General features: G+C 43.1%; 1 protein-coding gene and 1 pseudogene across 10 annotated transcripts in view; both read left to right on the forward strand.

The window, feature by feature from the left end:
• Positions 1 to 5,348, forward strand: part of IGF2BP2 (insulin like growth factor 2 mRNA binding protein 2) — a 237,356-nt gene that overhangs the window by 184,606 nt on the left and 47,402 nt on the right. The window lies entirely within an intron of this gene.
• LOC105887258 overlaps positions 3,281 to 5,348 on the forward strand; it is a 17,174-nt pseudogene continuing 15,106 nt past the window's right edge.

Genomic DNA, 5,348 nt, shown 5'->3' on the forward strand with positions numbered 1-5,348 from the left:
CCAGGAGTTGGAGGTTGCTGTGAGCTGTGATGCTACAGCACTCTACCCAGGGGGACAGCTTGAGGCTCTGTCTCAAAAAAAAAAAAAAAAAAAAGAAATCTAATGATTTCCTTCTTAATCTTGTTTTTAATCCAATTGTCATCCAGCATAAGGTTATTTAGTATCCATAACTTTATGTGGATGTAAAGATTTCTGTTAGTGTTGAGTTCAACTTTTATTCCATGAGGGTCTTAGATGATACAGGGAATAATTTCTATTCTTTTAAATTTGTTGAGGTTAGATCTGGGCACTAAGATACGATCAATTTTGAAGGATGATCCATGGGCTTATAAGAAGATTGTATACTCAGTTTTATTAGGATGAAATGCTCTATATATATCTGTCAAGCCCATTTGTTCTAGGGTCATATTTAAGTCCATTACTTCATTATTTAGTTTCTGCTTGGAGGATCTGTCCAGTTCTGTCAGAATTGTGTTGAAATCTCCAGCTATTATGGAACTGGAAAATAACATTCTTTTTTTTTTTTTTTTTTGGTACAGTCTTATTTTATCACCCTTGGTAGAGTGCCATGGCATCACAACTCACAGCAACCTCAAACTCTTGGGTTTAAGCGATTCTCTTGCCTCAGCTTCCCCAGTAGCTGGGACTACAGTCACCCGCTACCATACCTAGCTATTTTTTAGAGATGGGATCTCACTATGACTCAGGCTGGTCTTAAACTCGTGAGCTCAGGCAATCTATGTGCCTCAGCTTCCCAAGTGCTGGGATTACAGGTGTTAGCTACCGAGCCCAGCCTATAACATGTTGTTGAGATCATTTAGGGTTCATTTTATATATCTAGGAGCATTTAGGTTCGGTGCATAAGTATTAACGATTGAATTTTTTTTTTTTGACATAGAGTCTCACTTTGTTGCCCTTAGTTGAGTTCTGTGGCATCATAGCTCACAGCAACTTCAAACTCTTGGGCTCAGGCAATTCTCTTGCCTCAGTCTCCCAAGTAGCGGGGACTATAGGTGCCTGCCACAACACATGGCTATTTTTAGAGATGAGGTCTCTGGCTTAGGCTGGTCTCCAACCTGTGAACTTAGGCAGTTCACCCGCCTCAGCCTCCCAAGTGCTAGGATTACAGGCGTGAGCCACCACACCCAGCTAAAATCTCTTCATTGTATGTTTCCCTTGACCAGTATGTAGTTTTCATTCTTGGCTTTCCTTAGTTTTATTTCTTTAAATCCAATTGTACCTGCAAATAAGATTACAGTCCCTGCTTTTTCTCATGTCCATTGGCCTGGAATATTGTTTTCCATTCCTTCACCCTAAGTCTTGTTTTATCCTTTGAGGTTAGGTACATGTCTTAGAGACAATGGATATTGAGTTTGAATTTCTGTATGGAGTCAGCCAACCTGTGCCTCTTTACAGGGAAATTCAAGCCTACCAGAGAATTGATAGGTATAGTGGAGCTTTTTTCGTGTTATTTTTTGGAGATCCAGTGCTTAGTTTTATCCCTTGCACCATGGTGGAAGCTAGGCTTTGTTCTTTAATTTCTGGGTGCGTTTATGTTGGTGATAGACCATCGCATGCTGGTTAATATCAAGAATGAGTCTGTAGAGCTGGTCTAGTTGTGGCAAATTTCCTCAACATTTGCATGTCAGTAAAATATTTATTTCTCCATCACAAATGAAACTCATTTCAGCAGGATACAGAACCCTGGGTTGAAAATTGTTCTGTTGGCTCAGCGCCTGTAGCTCTAGCCACATACACTGGAGCTGGTGGGTTCAAATCCAGCCCAGGCCTGCCAAACAACAATGACAACTACAACCAAAAAAATGGCCAGGCGTTGTGGTGGGCACTTGTAATCCCAACTGCTTGGGAGGCTGAGGCAAGAGAATCGCTTAAACCCAGGAGTTTGAGCTGTGATGCCACGGCACTCTACCAATGGTGACATAGTGAGACTCTGTCTCAAAAAAAGAAAAAGAAAATTGTTCTGTTTAAGAAGGTTAAAGGCAGATTACCACCCTCTTCTGATTTGAAAAGTTTCAGGTGAAAGATCTGCTGTCATCCTTATATTTTTCCTTTGTAGGTAAGACTTTTCTTATGCCTGGCTGCTTGCAGTATTTTCTCTTTCATACTGACTTTGGCGAAGTTAATTACAATGTGTCTAGGAGATGCCTTGTTTGGATTAAGTCCTGCTGGGGTTCTAAAACTATCTACTATCTGAATTTCTGTGTGTCTTGCAATGATGAGGAAATTTTCCACCATGATGTCTTAAAATAGACCTGTGTTTTTAGGGCCATTCTCTTCTCCTTCAGAAATCCCTATAATTCAGATGTTCGATCTTTCGGAGTAATCCCTTAATTCTCTGAGGGAATGTTGTGTTTTAGTTCTCCTTTTTTTTCTGCTTCTTTAAATTTTTAGGTTAGTTTAAACATCTTGCCCTCGATTTCTGAAATTCTTCATTTTCCATGTTCTACTCTATTACTGAGGCTCTCTACTGTGTTTTGAAACTCCTTGAATACCTCTTTCAATTCCTTGCTCTGCTAATATCTTTTCTAATTATGTCTATATCGTTGGCGACTCTGTCCTTTATTTCACTAATTTCTTTTTCTTTTTCTTTTCTTTTCTTTTTTTTTTTTTTTTTTTTTTTTGAGGCAGAGTCTCACTCTGTCACCCTTAGTATAGTACTGTGGTGTCATAGTTCACAGCAACCTCAACTCTTGGGCATAAGTGATTCTCTTGCCTCAGCCTCCCACATAGCTGAGACTACAGGCACCTGCCACAACACATGGCTATTTTTAGAGATGGAGTATCGCTCTTGCTCAGGCTGGTCTTAAACTGGTGAGCTCAGGCAATCCACCCACCTTGGCCTCTGAGAGAGCTGGGATTACAGGCATGAGCCACCGCTCCTGACTGTTCACTAATTTCTTGAGATAACTTTTGTACTACTTTTTGGATTTCTTTTTCCATTTTCTCCTTAATTCCATTCATCTTATTTGCCATTCATATTCTGAATTCTATTTCTGACATTTCAGTAATTTCTGTATGGATGGTATCTTCTTCTGTATCCCCCTTGTAGTCTATTGGGGGCATTGATCTGCTCTGATTTTACATGTTGCTGTGATTCTTCTGGTTTCTCCCCGTGTTTATTTTCAGCTTTTAAAAAAATAGTAATTATACTTTTATAGCTGAAATGTTAGGTTGTCCCTAAATAGTTATGGAGATATAATCTAACTGGGGACCCTTAGGCAGAACCCCACAGATCTATTTGGTAACTAAAACTGGCAAGATGAGAACAGATCTGGAGGCCCCAGGAAATGGAGCCAACCATCCCTTTGCCAATGAGCTGGAGCTTGTACTTGTGGCAGCTTCCCCACAGCCTCACAAAAGAGAGTGAGTCTCTTAAGGGCCAGTTTGCTTAGATAGTGCACTGATTCTGCCCTGGTGTCAGCCTGTCCTCCCCCAGTTTAAAGGAGTTCCTGCTGGCTTGGCACCCATTGCTCAGTGTTTAGGGCGCCAGCCACATACACTGGGACTGGCAGGTTCAAACTCGGCCCACACCTGCTAAACAACAATGACAACTATGACAAAAAAATAGCCGGGCGTTGTGGCAGGCACCTGTAGTCCCAGATACTTGGGAGGCTAAGGCAAGAGAATCACTTAAGCTTAGAGTTTGAGGTTGCTGTGAGCTGTGATGTTACAGCACTCTACCGAGAGTGACATAGTGAAACACTATCTCAAAAAAAGCAAAAATAAAAATAAAGGAGTTCCTGCTATAAAAAATGTGAACCACTGCGCCCCTATTGGCAACAGCTGGGGGGGGGGAATATACAGATGGACCCACTGTTCCTGCCACCCACAGCACCAAACCCCACCCCTTGCGTAAACCAATTTAAATTGGCCACAAACGTGCAGACCCCTCACCCCCTCCCAGAAGTGGCTGGAGGAAGGGAATCCACCGACAGCTCCAATTCCACAGTCAGTGCTAATGCCCCTTGCTTAAACAAGTTCAGGGAAGCCACGGTCTCTTCCCCTCCCCCATTCCTGGCTGTGGGCTGGATACAATGCAGCCCTCACCTGCAGCTGAGGAAGGAGCTCTGGTTCCTAGACCCTCCTAAGGCTAGACATGTCTCTCTCTAAGTTGGCAGGAGGGTACAGAGGGGCACAGAGACCAAGCAAGGCTTCTCCAGAGGGAAGGGGAAAAGTCCCCCCTAGCAGAAAGGAGAGCCACACCAAAGTTAGTGCTGCATAGCCACAGTTTCCTTTTGCAGGGGTATAGGAGTGGGTACACTCAGCATCCCACACAATGTAGAGGCCCTCAGAGATCTCATCAAACACACTGGCCTCTGCCAGGGGTAGTCTGTCAAGCAATCAGAAGTGAGGGAGGGTAGGTTGTGGGCTTAGGACTGTGGAGAGAAAATTTGTTCACTTCCACCAGGCAGGGTGGGGACCCAGAGGTGCAAATTCCTAAGTGCAGGAGAACTAGGACTTCATGGCTCTCTCCTGTGGTGTGAGATCAGAGATCCTTTGTTCCTCTGCTCACTTGCAGAAAGCTCACCACACCAGGCCTCCCAGTTGAGAGGTCTCCATCTTTGACACCAGGTGCCTTCAGTCTAGTTGCTCTGTACTCGGTCTCTGTTACCTTTCTTCGTTTCATGCCATCCTAGTTTGTCTCTGGGGATGACGTACACCTTGATTATTTTAACTTCTTCCAGTTCACTTCAGTCCAACTATTCTCCTGGACAGGAGCTTCTGACAAAAAGCTGCCGCTCGTCACCCACCTTGATCTATCTTAGATCAATTTTATACCCTTTTTTTTCTTTGAGATGAAGTCTCGGTTTGTCACCCTTGATGTCATAGCTCACAGCAACCTCCAACTTTTGGGCTCAAATGATCCTCTTGCCTCAGCGTCCTGAGTAGCTGGGACTACAGGAACCTACCACAATGCCTGGCTATTTTTAGAGAGAGGGTCTCGCTCTTGCTCAGGCTGGTCTCAAACTCAGGAGCTGAGGCAGTCCACCTGCCTCAGTCTCCCAGAGTGCTAGGATTACAGGCATGAGCCACTACCCCCAGCCAATATTTTATGCTTTTTGATGGTATTGTAAGTGACATTGTTTTCTTAATTTTCTTTTCATATTGTTTATTGTTAATATACAGAAATGCAAAATATTTTTTCTTTTTGAGTTTTTTATCCTACAACTTTGCTCAATTCATTTATTGGGTTTTTGTTTGTTTGTTTGTTTTTTGGTAGAATCTTTAGGGTCTTCTACATACAGGATCATGCCATCTATAAAAAGAGATCATTTTGGCTCGGCGCCTGTGGCTCAAGCGGCTAAGGCGCCAGCCACATATACCTA

Source organism: Otolemur garnettii, unplaced genomic scaffold (assembly GCF_000181295.1).
Source record: "Otolemur garnettii isolate 467f Iridium unplaced genomic scaffold, OtoGar3 scaffold00060, whole genome shotgun sequence".
Lineage (NCBI taxonomy): Eukaryota > Metazoa > Chordata > Mammalia > Primates > Galagidae > Otolemur > Otolemur garnettii.